The following is a 27,811-nucleotide window of genomic DNA, read 5'->3' on the forward strand; positions in this document are numbered from 1 at the left end:
GGTGGCTCCTGCAGCTCAGTCTCTCCAGCCTTTGCATAAGCTCCTCCCCAAGGTCTGATTGGAATTGGAGGCAATTAGTCTACCTTGATCCTTTCCTTAATCAGGAGCTTAGGGACTTTTTATGAGCTCTCTCTGAAGTTTTTAAAATGGTATCCTTCTGCCTGTTGCTCTGGAGCTCAAGGATAGACACAGAAAGCTCAGGAGGTCATGGGCTCACCGAGGCTTTCCTCTTAGGTTTTTGTTCCTGGTGTTTTCAGTGGAAGCCAAGGATCAGGAAACCATTCGGGTTAGAAGGTGCCTGAGCTCACTAAGGACTGACACACAGGTCAGAGTGAGCTGGGTATTCTAGGTGTGTGAGGTGTGTCTCTGTGTTTGGAGGTCTGCATAAGTATTCCACATGGATCTGTGTGGTGTTCCATTGCTTGTACAATGTAGATAGATGTCTGTTTTCTTCATGAGTTTTGGCTGTGTGTATTTGTTTTTTTTTGTGTGTGTGATATAATTGACTCCCAGTCTTATTCTTTTCCTTTCTTAGACCTAGGACATATAACTCTAAATAAGAGTTGCCCCACTGGGCAAGAGTAGGGCATTTGTGTGTGTGATTTGGGGTCTCCTAATCAGTCCCTTTGTTTTCAAGGATTTGCCCCACTCTCCTTTTATAACTCCCACATTTTCCTCCGTGGACAGACATCACAGTTAAGTAAATGAGACTATAGAGTCTGAAGACGGATAGATGTTCTCCCCAGTCTGAAGCAGAATTTTCCTGAATTTACCTGTGACTAGCATGGGAGGGGGCTTGAAATCTCTACTTAGTGATGTGTGTGTGTGAGTTTGCCTTTTGTTTGTGCATTATATTTGTGATTCCAAATGTTTAGAGTATATGTTAGGTGTGTGTATTTGATGATGTTTTATTTGCAATTAGTGTTTATATGATGGTTCCTGTGAGTGGACAGCCTTCTCCTATGCTAGATGTAGGTCAGTGGGGATTGGAACATCTCACTTTACAATGAGGGTATACATGTGTGACCATGTATGTTGTTGATCAACTGACTGAAGAAGTATGTGTGTGCAATGGTGTATTTCTTGTATGATTTTTGTGTGATGTGTATGACTTTTTTTTAATATCAGCTTTTGCATTCATGAGTCTGTATTCAGAGTATGAGTTTATACATTGGATGTGTGATTTTTGTGTGTTGCTGGTTACTTGATATTTGTGTTGAGATTATACAAGTGTTTACATGTGGTTATGTGAGTTATTTGTGTCTTGTATGTCCCATCTTCTGTATTATTTTTCAGCTTTTTTGTGTGTGACTCTGGGTAACTGTGCCATATTCTGTTCTTTGCTTAGAATTGCTATAAGCCACTGTAGGCAAAATTAGAAAATCGGCAATTTAAGTGTGCACGTATGTGTGTGTGTGTTTTAAGTACTTGTTTAGGACCTTCTGATTGGACCCTATGAACTCATATGTTTCCTTAACTGTCTTTCGACAGTAGCCATATTACTGCATTAGACAGGCAGGTTCACGTGCATTTCCACCACTGGGCAGGTGTCATACACTAATGGACATGAGCTCAGTGTCTGCAGTATGTCAGACCGGGACTCAGTCCTCAGTCTGACCTTTATATATTTTTGTGACTTTGGGAAGTGACTTCAGCTCTCTAAGGTTCATATTCCTCACTGGTAAAGGAGGGGTAAGTATTCTTCATGTGATATTTTTGGGACTAAATGAGGCAAAGCATACAAATTATTCAGCACTAACCATGCCTGTCATATAATTCGTGCTCAGTAAAACGGAGGAATTTTTATTATCTTTCCCCAAACCCAATGTTTGTGTCATGGAGGTTCCTTACTTCACCATTGTCTGCAGCAGGACAGGTTGAAGTCAGAGAAAACAGGCCCATCCGGAAGCTGCCTCTCACACTTAAAGGTCACACATGACCTACTTTCCACAGCTCATGGGCCAGCTGCCTCCTTACAAAGTCCTGCCTGAATCAGTGTCCCTGGTTTGTTCTGGCCTTCTTGTTTTTTCTGGTTTCTGAGTGAGGACTTATACAGTACATGGTGATGAGCAGCCAGGCCTTCCCATAAGGGTCAGTCACTGTCCTCATTGGTGGCCATAAACTGAGATAACCAGTGCCCTTGGGCAAGTTTGTGGTCCCTGAAGAAGACTTGCTGTCTTGCTCCCTTACTTGAGTGACAATATCAGTCTTGATTCCCTCTTCAGGAATATGTGGCTGGTAATCTTTACCTCTAACCTAAATAAGTATTGAATCTAGAATCCACCATCAAAGAACTGAGCCACTGTAGGTAAATCCTTTGTCTCTTTTGCTTCCGTTTTTACATCTATAAAATAGTCTCAAACTATATAATTATTGATTTTGAGGGAAGTTAAAGCATGTGAAAGCCCTTTGTAAATTGTATGATGTACAAATGTGAGTGATAAACTTTTCTTAGCAGAGAGCTAAGGATATTTGGACAAAGATAGCTGGCATAACACAGCTTGTCTGATGTTCTAATGAGGGTATAATTTCTATGCAGAGTGGTTAAGAGATGAATTCTTGTCAGATGGACACATGTTATGCTTCCATCTGTCCCACTTATCTGTATGTACTTTTGACATTCAAATAATGTACAATTTTGTTTTTTCATAGTTAAAATGATAATAATAGTACCCATTTATTAGGACTATGAAGAGGATTAAATTTGAAAGTACATATACAATAATTGTATAATAGTGCCTGGCACAATTATTAATGTTGGTTTGGAAGCCTGGATTGGACACTTTTCTAAAAGGGCCATTTTCAATGACTGGAAACAGGTTTGATGCAGTCAATTATACTGAAAGCTTGGACAAAGATTTAGTAATTCTGTTCCAGCTTAGGGAATTTCATGTACCATTTAGCGGAAATAGCTGATACCACTTTCCTGGTGCCCATTTCACATATGATCTTAGTAAATTGCTGAGGTTTGAACCAAGCTAGATATAAAGATATAAACTCCTTGAGCATAAAGACTTCCCATTTTTTGTTCACTACTATGTACTCAATATTGGACAAAGCTCTTCTTCAATAAACATTTGTTGAATTAAGAATAAATGTTCTTTGGTTTCTTTGGAAAGAAGCTTAGTTAATGTGAGAGTTTGATGTATCATTGGAACCGGTGGGACAGACTGATTAACGCACCAACAATTGTGAGAAATAAACAGAAAGATAGCTAAAATTAAGATTTTCGTACTACAAAGGATATTACTATAGTGTTCTGACATGATCACTGACATTTCCCACTTTCCCCAATTCCAAGCAGAGATAAGAGCAGCATGGGGAGGGAGAACCAGAGCAGCACGTCTGAGTTCTTCCTGCTGGGTCTCCCCCTCCCACTGGAGCAGCAGGACATATTCTTCTCCCTGTTCCTGGGCATGTACCTGACCACGGTGCTGGGGAACCTGCTCATCATCCTGCTCATCAGGCTGGACTCTCGCCTCCACACCCCCATGTACTTCTTCCTCAGCCACTTGGCCTTCTCTGACATTTCCCTTTCAACTATCACGGTTCCAAAGATGCTCAGGAACATGCAGACTCACCAACAATCCATCCCTTATGTGGGGTGTATTTCTCAGATGTATTTTTTCATAGTTTTTGATTGTCTTGACAATTTCCTTCTTGCAGTGATGGCATATGACAGGTATGTGGCCGTCTGTCAGCCACTCCGCTATACCACCATCATGAGACAGGAGCTGTGTATCTCATTAGTAGCTGGGTCCTGGTTCTTCTGTTGTATTCATGGCCTGTTGCACCCCCTCCTCTTGGCCCAACTGTCCTTCTGTGCTGACAGCACCATCCATCACTTCTTCTGTGACCTCACTGCACTCCTGAAGATGAGCTGCTCAGACATCTCCCTCAATGAGCTGGTCATCTTTACTGAGGGAGGAGTGCTTTTCATCTTGCCTTTGAGTAGTATTTTGAGTTCATATATCCATATAGGGATCACTGTCCTGAAGGTCACTTCCACCAAGAGACTCTTTAAAGCCTTTTCTACCTGTGGCTCCCATCTCTTTGTGGTGTCTTTATACTATGGGACACTTGCAGGTGTTTATTTTTTCTCTTCATCATGGGACTCCAATGACAAAGACATAATTGCTTCAGTCGTGTATACAGCAGTTACCCCTATGCTGAACCCGTTCATCTATAGCCTTAGGAACAGAGATATAAAACAGGCCCTGAAAATATCTGTCAATAGGGTTAGCTTCTTTAAGTGGCAATCACTAAATCTTCTTCATGCAGCCATGAGCATAGTGAGATATATCTCCTAAAATTATTGTATGGTTGACAACTCCATATAACTTTAAAAGAATATGCATTCTGCTGTCATTCATAGTGTTGTTAACATTAACTAGGCCAAGTTTGCTACTTGGATCGTTAAATATCTTTATTCCTAATTAAATTTTTCTGTTTATTCATCATCTCTTATAAGATATGTACAAAATCTTATGCCAACATGTCCCACAATTATAATTGTAGATTTGTCTTTTTCTCCTTTTAGATATGTCAGTTTTTGCTTATGTATTTTTTATACTATATTATTGAGGACACACAGATTTAGCATCATAATCTGCTCCTGGTGGACTGATTCTTTTATGTAGTAGTGTGCTGAAGCTGGCTTGCACTGGATTCAAGCTGATTGTGCACATTTCTTCCCAATTCTACATTCAATGACATCATGTTGGTAGACTAAAATCAACCGTAATGACAATATGACAGTAAGGAAATTGGTAAATGCTACAAAGCAAGTTTTAGTTAAAAGAGAGAGACAGTCATTTTTTATGCATTTACCAGCACACCACTGCATTTGTAATTAGAAGATATTACTCTTTCTCTCCAGCAATGTGCTCCTACCCTAACATCTCATCTACTTCTGATACTAGCATAGATATACCAGATTTCTTTTGGTTAGTGTTTCCATGGTATTTCTTTTCCATTAGTTTACTTCAAACTTTTCAATGTCCTTATATCTATGAAGTGTCTGTTGTTAACAATGTAAAGATGGGTTTTGCTCTTTTTATGGAGATTGACAATCATTATATTTCTGGAGCATTTGATCTATTAACATCTAATGTAGTCATAATATTTGAATTTTTATTTTCCATATTACTAAATGCTTTCTATTTGAGATATCTGTCTCATATTTATTCTGTCCTTTCTCCCTTTTGATTAATTAAATATATATTTTATTATTCCATTCCCCTTCTTTGAGCTTGCTAATCATACCTTAGTAATATTTTATAATTATTTTCTGTATTTTATGTCGAGATTACTTCTTGCTTTCTCTTCAAAATTTTTTTATTGTAGTATAATATACATAATATGAAATTTACCATTTTAGCCACTTGAGGTATCTAATTCAGTGGCATTTAGTACATTCATCACCAGTGTCTCATTCAAGGACTTCAAAACGAAATTGTATTGGACATCCAAGCAATTGAGTACTTTGCAGTTGTGAAAAAATAATGATTACGACATCTATGAATCAATATGGAGGAATTTCCATATTATATTGTTAAAGGAAAGGAAGCAATGCGTAAAAGAGCATCTATAGCATGTTACTTTTTGTGTAAAAATGAAGGGGAAAGAAAATATACATGTATCTGCCCATTTGAGCAAAAAGAAACACAAGAAGAATAAATCAGAAACAGAGATTGCTTCCCTATAGGAGGTGGGTGGGAATGGGGTAGAAAAGATGGAGAGATGAGTATATGTATTCTTACAGTTTTGACTATGTTATTTTTTTTACCTACTAAAAAAGAAATAGAAGAAGGAGGGGCATAAAGCAAAATAGAATAAAATAAAACAAATGAACTGAATATATTGAAAATTAATCCCATAATTAGACTATAGGAGAAAAGAAAATAACTAATGTAAGTAATTCATGAACACAGAATTTTATCTATATACTCTCACAATAAAGAAAAACTGCAAACAAAGTTTTTGAACTGCAGTTAGTTTGTCATTAACAGTGGTAAGAGTTTGAGATTCTGAAATTACTTAACATGTGTTCAAAGATTCAGCAAATAAGGAAATTTATTGTTGAAAAAGGAATGACTCCTCCCTATTAGGGAAAGACACAATGGACATGAAAAAGGAGAGGATGGAAAGAAATCTATGACGTCAAACTAGAATTGGAGATGTCAGCTTGAACCATGGTTTTTAAAATGTATAGACAGATTGAAATTTATATGTTGTATGTGTCACTATCTCTACAGTTTCCATCCCCCATTCTTTCTGTCCCTCTCCTGACTCATCTCCTATGCGCAAACATTCTTTTAGTTTACTAGTTTTTAGTTTCTACTACCTGTGTTTTATTTCCTAGCTGCATCCTCTAGATTATTTAGAAGCCTTGTAAGCAATGAACACACCTAATGGCAAATTTGCTGCTTAAATACATTCTTCTCTAAAAGGGGTGAAAGTTACTTAGAAAAATGGCCAATTCTGGGGCTGGGGCCAGGACATGAGAAGACCAGGGAAATTTCGCTGAGTCTGAAAGTAAATAGTGCTCAATGAATCATGGGGACACAAAAGTCAACTTGAAAGGGATTCCATTGGCCAAATCTGGAATAATCTGAGCTTCAAAATGAATAACAAGAGTAATGCATTATGACTCAAATAAATAAGAACCCACGAGTCCATAACGATATAATGAAATCAATGAAAAACAAACCAGTGGAGGTGATGGAAAATTCCTTCTTATAGGACAATAAAACTGACAAACATAAAACAAATGACAAAGTTAGAAAGTCACCATTTGGTCACCACATTTGTAATAAAATTTTTTCATATAAGAATCACCAATGGATAAATATAGAGGGTGAAATTTTAATAAGAAAAAAGTTGTGGTCATAAAATCTCAAAATATCTATGGAAATAATACTTATTAATTACAAAGGTTAAAATAGTAACTTAATAGTAGATTAAGTGGGAGACATCCCCTTAACCAATTGATCAAGGATAAAAAATTACTAGTAATTGGAAAAATGGTACCATATGTTTTCTGATAACATGTGCTGTGGTAAACATGCCAAAAATCTAAATCTGAAATATACATACAGGCATAAGTAAACCTAGGAAAATGTTAACCATTGGGGAAATCTGGGTGAAGGGTGTTTCAGAATTCTTTGTATCACTTTTATGACTTTTCTATAAGTCTTGTATCATTTCAAATTAAACTTAAAAAAAGTTCTTTGTCCCTGGTGGGGCCATGTCCAAGAAGAAAGGAGTTCATGTCATCACCGGCATGAGGGACACTGTCCTTTAGGACTTCAGTCCCTCTGGCTTCTGGACACCCAGGTTCCCAAAGGGCAGTAAGAAATCAGCCAGAAGCTTGGAGACTGTGTTTAAGTCCTCTGACTGGTAATCAAAATGTTATCTTTTTGTTCATTGCTCTGGAGCTGTTTAAGGAACATGAAAGTCTGCAGAAGTGCTGAGGCCACAGATATTTCTTCCTTTCTTTTCTTTTTCTAAGTAATTTTATTGAGATAATAATGGTTTGTAACATTGTAATATGGGGTGTACATTGTTATTTATCAATTTCTGAATACACTTCATCGTGCTTACCCTCAGTAGTTTAGTTTTTGTCTATCACCATACATATGTGCCCCTTTATACCTCTTGCCCACCCCCAAACCCCTTGCCCTCTGGTAACAACTAATCTGTTCTCTTTATCCATGTATTTGTTATATTCCACATATGAGTGAAATCATTCAGTATTTGTCTTTCTCTGGCTGGCTTATTTTGCTTAACATCATTCCCTCAAGGTCCATCCATGTTGTTGCAAAGGGGACGATTTTGTCTTTTTTATGGCTGAATAGTATTCCATTTGTAAATATATACCACAACTTCTTTATCCATTCACCCATAGAAGGGCACTTGGGTTGCTTCCACATCTTGGCTATTGTAAATAATTCTTCAATGAGCATAGGGGTGTATAAATCTCTTGGGATCATTGATTTAAAGTTCTTTGGATAAATACCCAGTAGTGGGATAGCTGGATTGTAAGGTATTTCTATTTTTAATTTTTTGAGAAATTTCCATACTGTTTTCCATGCTGGCTGCACCAGTTTGCATTCCCACCAGCAGTATATAAGCATTCCCTTTTCTCCACATCCTCTCTAACATTTGTTGGTTTTTGTCCTGGTAATTATAGCCATTCTGACAGGTGTAAGGTGATATCTCATTGTAGTTTTGACTTACATTTCCCTAATAATTCGTGATGTTGAACATCTTTTCATGTGTCTGTTGGCCATCTGTATATCTTTGGAAAAATGACTGTTCATATTACCTGCCTGTTTTTTTTATCAGGTTGTTTGTTTTTTTTATTGTTGAGTTGTATGAGATCTTTATATATTTTGGAGATCAATCCCTTGTCAGGTAAGTGATTTGCAAACATTTTCTTCCAGTTGGTGGGTTGTCTTTTCGTTTTGTTCATGGTTTCCTTTGCTGTGCAGAAGATTTTGGTCTTATGTAGTCCCACTTGTTAACTTTTTCTTTTGTTTCCCTTGCCCGAGTAGACAGAGTATTCGAAAAGATGCTGCTAAGACCAATGTCAAACAGTGTACTGCCTATATTTTCTTCTAGGTGTGTCATGGTTTCAGGTCTTACTCTGTTTGTCTAGATACTAAACCTCCTGAAGAGAAGCTGAAGATTTGGGCAAAGTCTGGGGCAGATGGTGTCTGAGGTCACCAACGAAGAACACAGGTCAGAGGGACTGGAAATCTGCACTTGTTGATGGATTTGCCTGTGTCCATGTCAGTTTGCATGCCTTTGTATTCATGGGTGTGTGTGTGTGTGTGTGTGTGTGCATGTCTGTATGCTTGTGTGTGTGTGTTGTTTGATAATTGTGTGCATGTGTTTGTACTATGTATCTGAGTCACAGCCTGATTCTTTTCCTGAGTTAGACCCAATCTGTGCTCTGTTTTAGTGCATGCAGACCAAGATATCAGCTTACTAATGATTAGGGACCCCTGCGTCATGCCTGTGATCTTAAATAATTGCATCACAGCTGAGTGGATGAGAGCTCAGCATTGACAGTGATATTGTTGTCTCCACTGCTGGAGAAGATGTCTGATCTCACCAAGGAATTGAGGTCAGAGAGGGCTCAAACCCCTGCTCAGCAGCATGTACTAGTGCATGTATGAGCTTTGTTTGTGGGTGACACACGAGTGGGTGATGGCAGGAATGTGTATTTTTGGCCATTGTCTGTGTGTATTGTTACCACATGCATACATTGTGGTGGTTTACTGATGTGCCTGTGTGAATAGGCTTACTGTCCCATACTGACTGCCTTTGCCCGGGAGGGGTGTGGGTCAGAAAGGCTGAAGCACATCTCTCAGTAATGGAAGTGTGTGTGCTATTTGTTGTAGTGAGTTTGTGGCTGGGTGTGCATATGGTCTGGGGGCATCTGATTTGCCCCGTGATCTCAACTCTTTCATTAAATGCCCTCCTTCTGGGGCACCATTGGTTGGCATATACAAACTCTAAGTGACTCCCTGTTTCCTGAAAAGGATCTGCTATCATTTTATATAACTGAATATGACTGAGTCACTCAGAATCTTGTAATCCTTTACTTTCACTAAACGTCCAGGCAAAAAACCTCCAGGCATCATGCTGTGTAAAGTTAGCATGCACAATCACCGACAAATAGTGGAGAGAACTTGGGAAAGTTACTTAACTCCTTGGCCTCAGTTTCCACATCTATAAAGTGGATAGAATTACAGGCCTTCTGTAAATATTTATGGTTTAAATAGAATTTCAACTACGTGAGAATTTTTTGTCACTTGGAAAGTATATAAATATGAATGAATGAAATCATCTAGGTAGAGGACTAAGAAAATTTTGGACAACTCTGACTTCCTTGCAGCAGCTCTAAAATCACATAGGGTGCTTGGATCCCCTGACCAATGAAAGGGGAAGTTTCCCTGTGTAGTGGTTAGAGCATGGGCTCTGATCCCACAGTTATATCAGATTGAACCACCTGAAATTGTTAATAATAATTTTTTAATTTACAGAAAGTGGTAATACATATACAATAACATGAGATCCCAGTGCTGAGATGGTGTTATTGGAACATTGTCACATTCCTCGAGTGAACTTTGTGGGGTTCCAGTTACCTACAACTGTAAACTCACTCTTGAAGTGAGTGGTCATTTGAAACTGTTTGATCCCAGAATAGCTTCCAAACCAGAACAGTCCACAAGCTATCTTTCATAAGAATGGTGAACATTTTGGTGAACATTTGGGTACTAGGCTAAGGACTTAACCTACATTTCCTAATTAAATCAAAATATCAGCCTTACATTCCAGATTTAAAAAATTCTTCACAGCTACATTTAGAATTTTTGTTCTTTCAACCATTTTAGCTTTTAAAAAATAGAATCAGAAATGATATAACTTCCATAGGCCCAAACAGTACAGTAGGGGGCAGAAATGGCACACACACACACATATATTTGTGTGTATAAAATCTATGACGTGATATAATATGTATATAACTTTCTATACACTAGTCCCCCCTCTTCCACAAGGGACACATTCCAAGACTCCTCAGTGGATGCCTGAAACCACAGATAGTACTGAACCCTATACATACTATGTTTTTTCCTATACATACATACCTATGATAAAGTTTAATTTATAAATTAGGCAAAGTAGAGATTGACAGCAATAACTAATAATAAATAGAATTACAACAATATATAGTAATAAAAGTTATGTGAACGTTTCTCTCACAAAATATCTTACTGTACTGCACTCACCCTTCTTGTGATTGTGTGAGATGATACTATGCCTATGTTATGAGATGAAATGAGGTGAATGATATAGGCATTGTGACATAGCATTAGGCTACCAATGACCTTCTGATGATACATCAGAAGGAAGATTGCTGAGCCACGATGATGTCAATGGTTGGGTGTCAGGTGTAGATGATGTCTCCGGTTGACTGCAGGGAACTGACACCACAGAAAGTGAAACTGCAGTTAAAGGGGTACTATTGTACTTTAAGGCAGAAATAACTGATATCAGTTTTTGGAAGCTCATTTACTGCTTCTGACACAGCAAATTATTATGATTTGGCTCTGTCTTGGTGTAGTAAATAATCCTGGTATACTCATAAAAAATGTACTCATAGGAAGCAGGGACCTTGCCTTTCTTGTTCACTGTTGAATTCTCTGTCCTTAGTAGAGGTCCATGTTCAGAATCAATGTTCAGTAGGTAATGGTTGAATGAAACAGTGAATGCCCTCTTGCTTCTGTGAAATGAGGTCTTGTTCACTGCTTTTGGGTGTGATGTTTTCCTGGAGCCAGACTGGGATAGAGTGAAGATGCATGCATCCATAAATTTGACAAATTAATAGGAGTGTAGTTAAAAATTCATTGTTTTCCCAGAGAATTATGGTATGAAACGTGATGATCCTGATCACCTTTTCTAGGTTCCTGAGATTCACAAACCTTCTTCATCCCCAGCATAAAGAAGCATAGTATGATGCCTGAGAACCAGAGAAGCACGTCCAAGTTCCTCCTCCTGGAGATTCCCATCCCACCAGAGCAGTGGGGCATGTTCTTTGCCCTGTTCCTGGGCATATACCTGACCATGGTGTTGGGGAAACTGCTCATCATCTTGCCCATTAGTCTGGAGTCTTGCCTCCATATGCCCATGTACTTTTTCCTCAACCACTTGGCTCTCACTGATGTCTCCTTTTCATCTGTCACTGTCTCTAAGAAGCTCATGAACATGCAGACTCACTGAAAATCCATCACTGACATAGGGTACATTTTGCAGGTGTATTTCTTTATAATTTTTGATTGCCTTGATAGCTTTCTTCTTACAGTGATGGCATATGACAGGTATGTGGCCATCTGTCACTCACTCCACTGCACCACCATCATTAGGGTAGAGCTGTGTGTTCTATTGGTAATTGGGTCCTGGGTCCTCTCATAGGTCTTTTCCCTGTCCCATACGCACTTACCAGTCTCACTGTCCTTCTGTGTTAATAGGACCATTCCCCATTTCTTATATGACTTTGCTGTCCTGCTCAAGCTTTCCTGCCCAGACATCTCCCTCAATGATCTGCTCATCTTCATTCTGGGGGTAAGGTTTGTCTTCTTGCCATTGAGTGGCTCCAGTTCTCTTGTGTCCTTATTGGGGTCTATATTCTGAGGGTCCTCTCTACCCAAGGAATCTGCAAAGCCTTATCCAAGTGTGGCTCCCACCTCTCTGTGGTATTTATATTCAATGGGACAATTAATGGACCATAATTTTTACCATCATCTAGCAATTCGAAGAATAACATTACTGTCTCCATAATGTACATGGTCGTCACTCTCATGCTAAATTCCTTTATCGATAGCCTCAAGAACAAGGACTTGAAAGGGGAACTGACAAAACTCATCAAGAGGGTGAACTCATTATAAGTGACAATCACTCCTCCAGATTATTACTTTACCAGAGATTCTGTTAACGTTCCTTCTTTGAGACATTGTGTGCTGATCATCGTTGTCATTGACAACTTCCCAATATTCCTATCAAGTTTGCTTTGCCTTTTTTACCTGGTTGGAGACTGTTTTCCCACATCCTTACACTGTAACCTCCATTTAAGATACTGCACCAAATCTCCAGGTACACAGATGTCCCTGTGTTACTTACTGTCATTCTATGAGGTTTGGGGCACACTTCCTAGGGTTTTTGGAGATTTGTTTTTCTTTCTTATTGTTCAATTAACTTGACATGTAGCATTGACTGTCATGACACATTTTCATCTCCATTTTTGTAAAGTACAAGAATTCCTTATCTTACAAATGAAGAATTATATTTCAAAACAAGCTATAGAAATGCAGCATTTCCAGTAGAAGTAGCAATAGGTAGCATATTTTTTATTCTTTAGGCCCTTATATGAATTAACTCATTAAATTCTCACTACAACCATACAAAGCAGATGGTATTATGTTTTCCATTTTACAGATGAGGAAACCAAAGAAAAGATGACTGCACTGGAACTCAGACACAAATCTGTTTGATTGAAACTGATGCTTTTAAGTTTAACTTATTTTGCCTGTTAGAAGAGAGGACTTCATGATACTCATCTCCCCCTCTTTCAACTCCTATTAACTTTGTCAGTTTACTAGTCTCTGAGAAATGGCTTTATCACAGCAAATTTGTTTCCTGTAACTAGCTAAGTGCCTGGTACATCATTAGCATGTCATAAATGTTAATTAATATTTTAATTGTTTTTCTTTCCTTTCCCTTAATTCTTTTTGCCCTTTCTTCCACAAATATTGAAATTAAGGATGAAAGAGTTAAAATTTTACTGGATTAGGGTGAAACCATGTCTTGTACCCACAAGTTTAATGTGGGAAATAAAGTAATCAAAGTTTCTGAGTTTGCTTTGCAGAACAGCAGGAGGACTACTGATAAGAGAGTAGATTGGGATCTCATCAAGATGACGGTGTAAGCAGACTCTGAACTCATCTCCTCCCATGAACACAACCAGGTTACAAATATTTTTGGAAAAGTTACCCTGGATAGAAAACTGAAAAGGGATAAAAAGAACCCCCACAACAAGGGACAGTCCTGACTAAACCAGAAGAGGCAGAAATTTCCTTCTGGAGAGAAAAAAAACCACCTTCAGGAGCAGCACAGTTTCTCAGCCAGCCAGGCAGGAGCTACCCTAAGCTACGCAGCCCTCTCTGGAGGAATAAGTTCTGGAGCAGAGGCTGATACTGCTATAAGCATCCTTCAGACTCAGCACAACTGAGACAAGGGTCTTACTATCTGGCTTTGCTGGCTATTAACTGCAGTGGGTAATAACCTCAGAAAAGCTATTGGATGAAAGCTGAAAAGACCCAGGTCTTAAAGGGCCTATGCACAAAATCACCCATCTCAGCAAACTAAAATCACCAGAGAGAAGGCTGATAGTCCTTTGGTGAAAAGAGAATCACCTTGTGGGCTCTGGGAGCATCTTGGTGAGAGGAGAGATCTCTCCAGAGACTGAGACATTAGTGGTGGCCATTGTTGTCACCTAGTCCAGGCATGCTGATGCAGACCCTGGCAGATGCCATTGAAATTCTTCCCCTGGCCTGTTAGCCCAGGGGTCTGCCACATCCACTGGAGTGCAGATTTAATCTAGTTCAGCCAGGGCAGACAGCCTGCCCTAGGGACAGGCCATTCCCAACAGCAAGCCCTCAGGCTACCTGTTGGCCTGCATTGATTGGGTGTCTTGATCCTCTACAGGCAGGTGAATGTGTTGGCCTCTGTGGGGCAAAGCCTGTGTGAGGACCAGCTGAACTGTGGGGGGCATTGGTGGAGAGGTGGGGGCCTCTGCAGTGGGGCAGTGGGGTATGCTCCAGGGGGTTGGGAAGTGTGCATGACCCGGACAATGTTGACAGTGTGTGTGGTCCTGTGGGGGGGGGGGGGGGTGTGAGGCTTATCAGTGGCAGAAGACCTGTGCCTCACAAATAGCCATAAAAAGGATGAGCCCCATCTTCCAAAGCCTGAAACAATTGAGTACTACTGTTGCTAGGGTCAGCCCCACTCAGCTGCACTCCTAAGAGAACTGGCAACAGCCTTGTAGGCCTGAGGCCTATAGCAACTGTAAACCCCTGAGCCTAGCAACCAGCTACATTGGGTACCTACCCAATTAACAGGAAAACTGCAACAGAAGTGTGCTTATAGACTTTGCAGCCAACAGTGCTGAGGCTCCCCAACCGGATTTACAAACAGCTGGCCAGGGAAGGAAAGACTAGAATCCCTGGGAACTTGCATTAAGAGCAACCCTGCCGCAGCAGAAGGACACAAGTAGCCCACAAAGGGGTCAAACCTGGATCATTTGGATTGGTGACAAGAGGGAATCACACTGCTGGGCCTCAAAAGGCATCTCTCACATAAGGCTACTTCTCCAAGATCAGGAGACACAGCTGACTCACCTAATACATAGATATAAGCACAGAGAAAGAGGCATAATGAGTAGACAAAGGAATACTTTCCAGGCAAGGGAACAGGACAAAACCCCAGAAAAAGGACTAAATGCAACAGAAATAAGCAACCTACCCAACAAAAAGTTCAAACAAAAACTCATAAGGATGCTCACAGATATTGGGAGAAGATTGGATGTACACAGTGAGCTCATCAACAAAGAACAGGAAAATAAAAAAATAACAAATCAGAACTGAAGAATACAATACTGGAAATGAGCAATTCACTAGAAGGACTCAATAGCAGAGTAGAGGATGCAGAAGAACGGGTCAGCGAGCTAGACAAAAGACTAGAGGAAATCACCCAAGCTGGACAGAAAGAAGACAAAAGAATTAGACAGAATAAGAACAGTCTAAGGGAACTCTGGGACAATATCAAGTTCACTACCATTTGTATTGTAGGTGCCCCAGAGGAGAAGAGAGAGACAAAGGCAAAGGAAATGTATTTGAAGAAATAGCTGAAAACTTTCCTAACCTAAGGAAGGAAACAGACATCCAAGTACAGGAAACACAGAGAGCTAGCTCCACATAAGATAAGCCCAAAGAGGCCCACACCAAGACACATTATAATTAAAATGTCCAAAATTAAAGATAAAGATAGAATCCTAAAAGCAGCAAGAGAAAGGCAACAAGTGACATACAAAGGAAAGCCGATAAGGATATTAGCAGACTTCTCAGCCAAAACCCAACAGGCAAAAAGAGAATGGCAAGATGTATTTAAAATGCTAAAAGGAAAAAACCTACAGCCAAGAATACTCTATCCCTCAAGATTGTCATTCAGAATGGAAGGAGAGATAAAGAGCTTCCCAGAAAAGCAAAAATTAAAGGAGTTTATCACCAAGAACGCAGTTCTACAAGAAGTGCTGAAGGGACTTATTTAAGTGGGAAAGTGATGACCACGAATTGGGATAAAAAAATTATGAACCCCCCCCCCCCCCCCCAAAAACCAGGCAATAGAATCAATGGTAAAGGTAAAAATATAGTAAAGGTAGTAGATCAAAAACCTGTGAAGATAATATGAAGGTTAAAAGACAAAAGTACTAAAATTACCTATTTCAATGATAAGAGGGTAATTGATAGACACACACAAAACAAGAGATTAGATATGATTTCAAAAACATAAAATGTGGGAGGAGGGGAGTGAAAAAGTAGAGATTTTAGAAATAGGTCAAGCTAAAGAGTCTATCAACTCAATATAGACTGCCATATACATAGAATATTATATAGGATCCTCATGGTAATCACAAATCAGAAACCTATAATAAGTAAGCAAATAAGTAAGACCAAAGAAATCAAACATATTACTAATGAAAGCCATCAAACCACAAGGGAAGAGAAGCAAGAGAAAAAGAAAGGAAGAGAGAAGAACTACTAAAACACCTACAAAAAAGGTAAGAAAATGACAATACATACATATTTATCAATAGCTACTTTAAATGTTAATGGACTAAATTCTCCAATCAAAAGGCATAGGGTGGCCAATTGGATAAAAAAACAAGACCTATATGTATGCTGTATACAAGAGACACACTTCAGACCTACAGACACTCACAAACTGAAAGTGAAAGGATGGAAAGAGATATTCTATGCAAATGACAAAGAAAAGAAAGTGGAGGTAGCAATACTTATATCAGACAAAATAGAATTTAAAACAAAAACTGTAACAAGAGACAAAGATGGGAACTACATAATGATAAATGGAACAATCCAACAAGAAGATATAACACTTGTAAATATCTTGCACCCAACGTAGGAGCACCTAAATATATAAAGCAATTATTAACAGGCATAAAAGGAGAAATAGTAATACAATAATAGTAAGGGACTTTAACACTCCACTTACACCAGTGGATAAATCATCCAAATAGAAGTTCAATAAGGAAACACTGACCTTAAAGGACACATTAGACCAGATGGACTTGGTAGATATATGTAGAACATTCCACCCAAAAGCCACAGAATACACATTCTTTTCAAATTCACATGGAACATTCTCCAGGACTGATCACATATTAGGCCACAAAACAAGTCTCAATAAATTTAAGAAGACTGAAATAATACCATGCATCTTTTCTGACCACAAAGTTATGAAACTAGAAATCAACTACAGGATGAAATTCAGAAAAGCCACAAAAATATGGAGATTAAACAAAATGCTAATGAACAATGAATGGGTCAATGAAGAAATCAAAGGAGAAATAAAAAAATTCCTGGAGACAAATGAAAATGAAAATACAACATGCCAAAATCTATGGGATACAGCAAACGCAGTTCTAAGAGAGAAATTTATAGCAATTCAGGCCTATGTCAGCAAAGAAGAAAAATCCCAAATAGATAATCTAACAGTGCAACTAAAGGAACTGGAAAAGGAAGAACAAACAAAGCCCCAAATCAGCAGAAGGAAGGAAATAATAAAAATCAGAGCAGAAATAAATGAAATAGAGACTAAAAAAACAGTAGAAAAAATTAACGAAACTAAGAGCTGGTTCTTTGAAAAGATAAACAAAATTGACAAACCCTTATCTACACTCACTAAGAAAAAAGAGAGAAGGCTCAAATAAATAAAATCAGAAATGAAAGAGGAGAGATTACAATGGACTCCTCAGAAATACAAAAGATTATAAGAGAATTCTATGAAAAGCTACATGCCAACAAATTGGACAATCTAGAAGAAATGGATAAATTCTTAGAAGCATACAACCTTCCAAAACTGGGCCAAGAAGAAGTAGAGAATTTGAATAGACCAATCACCAGTAAGGAGACCGAAACAGCAATTAAAAACCTCCCAAAAAATAAAAGTCCAGGACCTGATGTCTTCTCTGGTGAATTCTACCAAATGCTAAGAAATATTAAGAATATAATATTCTTAATAATTATTACAAATATTAAGAAGACTTAATACTTATCCTTCTCAAACTGTTTCAAAAAATTGAAGAGGAGGGGAGGCTTTCTAACTCATTCTATGAAGCCAAAATTATCCTGATACCAAAACCAGACAAGGACAACACAAAAAAAGAACATTACAGACCAATATCACTGATGAACATCGATGCAAAAATCCTCAAAAAATACTGGCAAATTGAATATAACAATACATGAAAAAGATAATACACCATGATCAAGCAGGTTTCATTCCAGGGATGCAAGGATGATTCAACACCCACAAAACTACCAACGAGATACATTACATTAACAAAATGAAGAATAAAAATAACATGATCATCTCAATAGGTGCAGAGAAAACATTTGACAAGATACAGCATCCATTTATGATAAAAACTCTAAATAAAATGGGTCTAGAAGGAAAATACCTCAACATAATAAAGGCCATATATGACAAACCCACAGAAAATATCATTCTCAATGGAGAAAAACAGAAAGCTATCCCTCTAAGAAAAGGAACCAGACAAGGATGCCCATTGTCACCACTTTTATTTAACATAGTATTGGAAGTCCTACCCAGAGCAATCAGGAAAGAAAAAGAAATAAAACAGATCCAAATTGGAAAAGAAGAAGTGAAACTGTCACTCTTTGCAGACGACATGATTTTATATCTAGAAAACCCTAAAGAATCCACTAAAAACATTTGGAAAAAATAAAGGCATACAGTCAAGTCACAGGATACAAAATCAACATACAAACATCAGTTGTGTTTCTATACATTAACAACGAAGTAGCAGAAAGAGAAATTAAGAATACAACCCCATTTACAATTGCAACAAAAAGAATAAAACACCAAGGAAAAACTTAACCAAAGAGGCGAAAGATCTGTACACTGAAAACTATAAAACATTGTTGAAAGAAATCGAAGAAGGCACAAAGAAATGGAAAGATATTCTATGCTCTTGGATTGGAAGAATTAGCATCGTTAAAATGTCCATACTTCCTAAAGCAATCTGTAGATTCAACACAATCCCTATCAAAGTTCCAACAACATTTTTCACACATATAGAGCAAAGAGTCCTAAAATTTATATAGAACAATAAAAGACCCCAAATAGCCAAAGGATTCCTGGGAAAAAAGAACAAAGCTGGAGGTATCACACTCCCCGATTTCAAAATATACTACAAAGCCATAGTAACCAAAACAGCATGGTACTGGCACAAAAATAGACACAGACATCAATGGAACAGGATTGAGAGCCCAGACGTAAACCCATGTCCCGTTTATGGACAGCTAATATTCGACAAGGGAGCTAACAGCATACGATGGAGAAAGGAGAGTCTTTACAATAAATGGTGTTGGGAAAACTGGATAGCCACATGCAAAAGAATGAAAGTAGACCATTCCCTTACACCATGCACAAAAATCAACGCAAATGGATTAACAACTTGAATGTAAAATCTGAAACCATGAAACTTCTAGAAGAAACCGTAAGCAGTACACTCTTTGACTTTGGTCTCAGCAGCATATTTTCAAGTACCATATCTGACCGGGCAAGGGAGACAAAAGATAAAATGAACAAAAGGGTCTACATCAAACTAAAAAGCTTCTTCACAGCAAAGGAAGCCATCAACAAAATGAAAAGACAACTTAACAATTGGGAGAAGATATTTGCGAACGATATATCAGTAAGGGGTTAATATCCAAAATATACAAAGAACTCGTGCATCTCAACAACAAAAAAACCAACAACCCAATTAGAAAATGGGCAAAAGATCTGAACAGAGATTTCTCCAAAGAATGGATGGACCTTGAGGGTATCATGCTGAATGAAATAAGTCAGAGGGAAAAAGTCAAATACCATATGATCTCACTCATAAGTAGAAGATAAAAGCCACGACAATCAAACACATAGCAATGGAGATTGGATTGGTGGTTACCATAGGGGAAGCATGGGAGGGCAAAAGGGATGATCAGGCTCACATTTGAGGAAATGGACTATAATTAGTTTTGGGGTAGTGAAAATCGTGTAATCTGCACAAAATTCAAAATATATTACGATGTACATCTGAAAGCTATATAATGTTATAGTCCAATGTTACTGCAATTAAAAAAAAAGAATTGCCATTCCTATGAGAGTGGGAAATTTATTATAGCTAATGGCCCTCTCATGGCAAGAGCATATTTTGGGACCAAAGTATTCTTACTGGATATTGCATATGCATAATGGAATTTCAAATTCTCCACCCAGATAGAGAATATTTTTCCCTACGTGTTTCACCCTACCAGTTTTCCTGAACCATCCGTCATCTGGACACAATATCAATTAGACGAGAAGAGAATTGGAGGAACCATTTTTGCTGCATAACTGCAAGAACTGAGAACATCACGTTCGTTCTAAATACAGACTTACCTCAATAATGATTCTCAGGTAACAACTTTTCACCATACTGGCCACCATAATGCCTCTTTAAAAATGGTATTTTGACCTTAGTTTCAGGCAGAATCACACTCTCTACTCGACACGATAGTCAGAGGACACCATATGGAATGAATTAGAATAGTATGCTGTGTTTATGCCAACACTAAGAATGTTGCTTTGCATACTCACACCAAAAGGAAGCAATGAAGAGTTATCCTCTTCTACAACTCTCCACAGTGTTGAGTGTCTTCCCTGTTTCCTTAAGTTTTGAACCCTTTAATTAAAAGTTTAGCATTTGATTTAAACAAAGATGTTCATCTGTGCTTTAATTTTATTTTAAATTTCAATTTGAATGTAAGAAAATCATGAGCCTCAGAAAGGTTGAAATATTAGTAAAAATAATGGTGCAGAAAGAATGGACCATTCAAAAGATGACTCCCTGGGATCACCTTCAACCACTACCATCCAGCCTCAAGTCATCTTTTCATATTTTGACAAATACAATAAATCTTTATTTCATTAAAAAATCTTTTATTTAGTCTTAATTTATCTAATAAATAACTGTTCAAAATAATAACAGCAGAAATGTAAGGGGAGATAATAGCTTATGGATAAAATGATATGAATGACAGCAATATTGCAAGTGATGGGAGGGAGAAATTGGGAACACTCTAAGATACCTTTGCTCTTTATAGTGTTATTTGAAATTAGCCTTGGATTAATTTTAAATATATATTGCAAACTCTAGGGTAACAATTTACAAAAGAATTAAGAACTATATTGGATATACTAAAAGAGAAAAGATATAGAATGATATAAAATGCTCATTTAAAACCAGAGAAGACAGAAAGAGGGGGGAAGATAGAAACAAAAAACAAGTGCAACAAATAAAAAACAGGGAGAATATGGTAGATAGTAATTTAAGTACATCAATACTCACTTTAAATGTGAATGGTCTAAATACATCAATTAAAAGATAGAGATCATCAGAGTTGATAAAAGACAAGACCTAAACATATTTGCTTATAAGAAACCCACTTTAAATATAAGGACACTGATAGATTAAAAGTGTAGGAGTGGACACAGAATTGGAGAAAATATTTACAAATCACATATCTGACAAAGGATTAACATTGGGAATATTAAAAGGACTCCTAAAACTCAACAACAACATCAAAAAACAACCAACCAACTAAAAAATGGACAAAGAACTTGAGTGAAATTTCTCCAAAAAAGATATTCAAATGGCCAAAGGCACATTAGAAGATGCTCAACATCACTAATCACCAGGGAAATGCAAATCAAAAGCACAATGAAATACCATTTCATATACAGTAGAATGATTATTATCAAAAAAATCCCCAGGAAGCAGCATGTGGCAAGGATGTGTGAATTTGGAACCCTGGTGCACTGCTGGTTGGAATGTAAAATGGTGCAGCCACTGTGGAAAGTATTATTTCAATACCCTCAAAATATTAAAAATAGATTTACCAATATGGTAAATCCAGCAATTCCATTTCTGGGTATATACACAAAATAATGGAAAGCAGGGACTCAAACAGATATTTGTACAGTCATGATTACGGCAGCATTATTCACAATAGCCAAAAGGTGGAAGCAACCCAAGTGTCCAATGACAGATGACTGGGAAAACAAAATGTGGTATATATGTATAATGGAATATTATTCAGCTTTAAAAAGGAACAAAATTCTGATATATGCTAAAACATGGATGAATCCTGAAGATACTATGCTAAATGAAATAAGCCAGACACAAAAGCACAAATACTGTATGATGCCACTTACATGAGGTACCTAGAATAGTCAACTGCATAGAGACAGAAAGTACAACAGTGGTTACCAGGAGCTAGGGAAGTGGAGAATTGGTAGTTATTGTTTAATGGGTACAATGTTTCAGTATGGAATGATGAAAAAGTTCTGGAGATGTATAGCAGTAATGGTTGTACAACAATGTGAGTACTTAAAACCATTGAACTGTACGCTTAAATATGGTTCAAATGGTAAGACATGGGAGACATAACAATCATTAATATGTAGGCACCTAACCACAGAGGGTTAAAAACTGATAGAATGGCAAGGAAAAATAGACAAATCCGCTATTATAGTTAGAGATTTCAACACCCCTATATCAGTCAGCAATAGATCCAGCACGAAGAAAATCAGTAAGAGTATAATTGAGCTGAATGGCACCATCAATCAACTGGATCTAATTGACATTTCTATAGCACTTCATTCCAACAACAGCAGAATACACATTTTTTCTCAAGCTCCCATGGAATATTCACCAAGATAGCCCATATTCTAGGTTATAAAATATGCCTTAAAAAATTTAAAAGAATAGAAATCATACAAAATATACTCTCAGTCCACAATGGAATTAAAGTAGATATCAATAGCAGACACATAACTGGAAAATCTCAAAATATTTGGAGAATAAACAACACACATCTAAATATCACATAGGTCAAACAAGAAGTCTCAAGACAAATTTTTGAATATTTTAAACTAAATGAAACTGAAAACACAACTTATGAAAAGCTGTGGGATGCAGCAAAAGCAGTGCTTAGAGGGAAATTTATGGCATTGAATGCATATATTAGAAAATAAGAAAGATCTAAAACTAATCCTCCACCTTAGGCAACTACAGAAAGAAGACAATATAAACTGAAAGTAACAGAAAAGAAGAAATAATAAAAATTGGAGCACACATCAGTGAAATTGAAAACACAAAATCAATGAAACCAAAAGTTGGTTCTTTGACAAGATCAATAAAATTGATAAAACTCTAGCCAGGCCAACTAAGAGAAGAGTCCCTTACAAAGCACAGTGAAAGGCTCAAGGAAACTGTAGGAAGGTCAGAGCATCTGGCTGGGGGACTTGGAACTGGCAACAGATTCAAAACAAACCAGTCCCCTAAGCTACAGGCTGAGGTGCCACGAAGGCCTCGTGAAGCCTGGGCAGGGAGATAGACTCTGCTCTCTCATCTGTCAGATGTTCATGGAGCACCTACTGTGTGCCAGTGCAGTGAACAGAGCAGACGTCATTCTCCCTGTTCTCGTGGAGTTTATGTTCCATCGAGGGGGGGCAGGGTTTGTGCATGGGGGACCTACAGAGAAGTATGTCAGCCTTACGAAAGAAGGGGAGGGGTGATCAGATCATTTACTGAGGTCTCCTTCTAATGTTTGTCACCTCTGTCCAGTGGCCAGGACTGCCACTGCCAGGACAGCCAGAGTCAGGATGAGGGTGTGTGGCTGGCCTCTGGACAGATAGGGGACAGCACAGGAACCCACAGGGGTTCTTTTGAAGAACTATGTGTAAGGAAAAGCCGGGCAGTTCACTCTGTTGCACATCCACCTACCCCCACTACCTTCTCCTCCATCCTAGGCACCTGGATGGACCAGTACTAGGAGGATTTCTGTCAGTCTCTGCGCTTTATTAGTCTAAAGCAGTTGGTGGCCTATGTGCTGCTAAACCTGCCTGGACTGGACCTGAAGCACCATGCCCATCTTCTCCCAGCCTAGACGGAGCATCTAGAGCTTACTGGGGCAGTCTGAGGGGGAGGAGGATTGGGGTACATGTGCACATTTGAGGAGTGGGATGGGGTTGGGACACACAAGGAAAAGCCTCCAGAGGCTGGTGTTGGGCTAGGAACAAAAAGCAGCCTCAGACCACTCATCTGGTAGACTGCAGTCTGAGAAGACTTCCCGGTGTGAGAACTGGGCTGACACTTCTCTTAAAGGCAGTGTGATGTTTCATGTCTCTAGAAAGGCAAATGGAAAGCCTTTGAGGTTCGTGAACATTTCTCCTCTTTCATACCTAGAGCCAACTCCAGAACTTAGTCTACCATCAGCTCCAGGGCAAGAGCCAGCTACAGTGCCAGTTCCAGCATTAGCACTAGAATTAGAATCAGTCCAGAGCTAGAGCCAGCTCCAGACCTAGAGTCAGATTCAGTACCACCAGTGCTGCTGCCACCTTGAGTTAAAGCTAGCACCAGTTTCAAGCCAGAGCCAACCTCAAAGCTAGAGCTAGCTCCAGTACCATCTGCAGCACCATCTCTAGAGCTAGAGCCAGCTCCAGTGCCAGAGCTTTAGCCAGCATCAGAACTGTTTAAACCTACTGCTAAAGCAAAGAGATTAGTGTTTGCTTCTGGAGTATATTGACTCGGAAGGGACTCGAAGAATCTCCCTGGAGTCAATGATTTGTGTATTCATATGTATTTGTCAAAATGGATTGACCAGTTCAGTAATATCTGAGCATATTATTGCATCTAAAGCATATATTACAACAAAAATATAAAAAGAATACAGACTGTTTAATTTCCTTTGGCCTTTATGAAGTAAAAATCAGTCAATTGTAATATGTGGTGATAAAAATAATAAGATTTACCTTTGGAGGAAATGTCTGGGAGGGGGGTGATGGAGGATTCTTTCTGTATCTGGCTGATAATTTCATGGGTGTGCTTCTTTTGTGACAATTCATCAAACTGTGCATTTAATGTATGTTAATTTTTCCCTATGTATGTTATACCTTGAGTAACAAGTACTTCTTTTTCTTTTTTTTATTAATTTTTATTTTTTTCGGATGTACATCATATTTTGAATTCTGTATACATTACATCATGTTCACCACCCGAACACTAATTATAGTGCATCCCCTCACCTGTGACTCTAATCACCCATTTTGCCCTCCCCCCTTCCCCAATGGTAACCACCAGTCCAATCTCCAATGCTATGTGTTTTTCTCTTTTTGGTCGTTTTCATCTTCTACTTATGAGTGAGATCATATGGTGTTTGACTTTCTCCCTCTGACTTATTTCACTCAGCATAATACCCTCAAGGCCCATCCATGTTGTCACAAATGGCTGGATTTCGTCATTTCTTATGGCTGAGTAGTAGTCCATTGTGTATAAATACCACATCTTCTTTATCCATTTATCCCTTGATGGGCACCTAGGTTGCTTCCAAGTCTTGGCTATTGTGTATAATGCCGCAATAAACATAGGGGTGCAAGTATCTTTATGCCTTTGTGTTTTCAAGTTCTTTGGATAAATACCCAGCAGTGGAATAGCTGGATCATATGGTAGATCTATTCTTAATTTTCTGAGGATACTCCAAACTGCTTTCCATAGTGGCTGCACCAGTTTGCACTGCCACCAGCAGCGTACGAGAGTTCCCTTCTCTCCACATCCTCTCCAACATTTGTTGTTTCCTGTCTTGTTAATTATAGCCATTCTGACCGGAGTGAGGTGATACCTCATTGTAGTCTTGATTTGCATTTCCCTGATAGCTAATGATGTTGAGCATCTTTTCATATGCCTGTTGGCCATCTGTATATCTTCTTTGGAGAAATCTCTGTTCAGATCTTTTGCCCATTTTCTAATTGGATTGTTGTTTTTTTGTTGTTGAACTGTATGAGTTCTTTGTATATTTTGGATATTAACCCCTTATCTGATATGTGGTTTGCAAATATCTTCTCCCAATTGTTAAGTTGCCTTTTCGTTTTGTTGATGGTTTCCTTTGCTGTGAAGAAAATTTTTAGTTTGATGTAGTCCCATTTGTTCATTTTTTCTTTTGTTTCCCTTGCCCAGTCAGACATGGGACTTGAAAATATGCTGCTCAGACCAATGTCATAGAGTGTACTGCCTATGTTTTCTTCTAGAAGTCTCACGGTTTCAGATCTTACATTCAAGTCTTTAATCCATTTTGAGTTGATTTTTGTGCATGGTGCAAGGGAATGGTCTACTTTCATTCTTTTGCATGTGGCTATCCAGTTTTCCCAACACCATTTATTGAAGAGACTCTCCTTTCTCCATCATGTGCTCTTGGCTCCCTTGTCAAGTATTAGCTGTCCATAAACATGTGGGTTTACTTCTGGGCTCTCAATTTTGTTCCATTGATCTGTGTGTCTGTTTTTGTGCCAGTACCATGCTGTTTTGGTTACTATGGCTTTGTAGTATAATTTGAAATCGGGGAGTGTGATACGTCCAGCTTTCTTCTTTTTTCTCAGGAATGCTTTGGCTATTCAGGGTCTTTTGTTGTTCTATATAAATTTTAGGATTCTTTGTTCTATTTCTGTAAAAAATGTTGTTGGAACTTTGATAGGGATTGCATTGAATCTATCGATTGCTTTAGGAAGTATGGACATTTTAACGATGCTAATTCTTGCAATCCAAGAGCACGGAATATCTTTCCATTTCTTTGTGCCTTCTTCGATTTCTTTCAACAATGTCTTATAGTTTTCAGTGTACAGATCTTTCACCTCTTTCTTTAAGTTTATTCGTAGGTATTTTATTCTTTTTGTTGCAATTGTAAATGGGATTGTATTCTTAATTTCTCTTTCTGCTACTTCGTTGTTAGTGTATAAAAACGCAACCGATTTTTGTACATTGATTTTGTATCCCGCAACTTGACTCTATTCCTTTATTATTTCTAAAAGTTTTTTAGTGGACTCTTTAGGGTTTTCTAGATATAAAATCATGTCGTCTGCAAAGAGTGACAGTTTCACTTCTCCTTTTCCAATTTGGATCCCTTTTATTTCTTTTCCTTGCCTGATTGCTCTGGCTTGGCCTTCCAATACTATGTTAAATAAGAGTGGTGACAGTGGGCATCCTTGTCTGGTTCCTTTTCTTAGAGGGATAGCTTTCTGTTTTTCTCCATTGAGAATGATATTTGCTGTGGGTTTGTCATATATGGCCTTTATTATGTTGAGGTATTTTCCTTCTATACCCATTTTATTTAGAGTTTTTATCATAAATGGATGCTGTATTTTGTCAAATGCTTTCTCTGCAACTATTGAGATGATCATGTGATTTTTATTCTTCATTTTGTTAATGTGGTGTATCACGTTGATAGATTTGCAGATGTTGAACCATCCCTGCATCCCTGGAATGAAACCCACTTGATCATGATGTATTTTTCAAAAAGTATCAAATCTACCCATGGGTTCCTCTAAATCCTACCTCTCTGTCTCCTCTCAAGAGAAAATGAATAGCCTAAATTTTATGTTTATGATTCCATTAAATTTCTATAGTTTTACTTCTATGTGTATTTATCTCTTTCTCTGTCTCTGTCTTTATATGGGTGTGTTTATACATATTTATGTCTGTATGTATGTGTGTACATGTACACACATATATACATACACATGAATATATACATATACACGTCTTAAGTCTGCTTTTGCTGTCATAACAAAATACCATAGACTGGGTGGTTTAGATGACAGAAAGTTACTTTCTCACAGTTCTGGTGGTTAGAAGTTCAAGATCAAGGTTCTGGTAGATTTGGCTTTTGGTGAGAGCTCTCTTCCTGGCTTGAAGATGGCCACCTTCTCATTAAATCCTCACACTTCCTTTTTTCAGTGTGTGTGCACAAAAATAGAGCTATCTCTCTGCTGTTTCTTCTTATAAGGACACTAATCCTATTGAATCAGGGCCCATTGGTATCATCTCATTTAGCCTTAATTATGTTTT

The 27,811-nt window shown here is 38.2% G+C and overlaps 2 pseudogenes; both read left to right on the forward strand.

Annotated features, from left to right (window-relative positions):
- Nucleotides 3,318-4,292, forward strand: OR1J52BP (olfactory receptor family 1 subfamily J member 52B, pseudogene; annotated as a pseudogene).
- On the forward strand, nucleotides 11,527-12,458 carry OR1J54BP (olfactory receptor family 1 subfamily J member 54B, pseudogene; annotated as a pseudogene).

The sequence above is a fragment of the Equus caballus genome, chromosome 25, assembly GCF_041296265.1.
Source record: "Equus caballus isolate H_3958 breed thoroughbred chromosome 25, TB-T2T, whole genome shotgun sequence".
Classification (NCBI taxonomy): domain Eukaryota; kingdom Metazoa; phylum Chordata; class Mammalia; order Perissodactyla; family Equidae; genus Equus; species Equus caballus.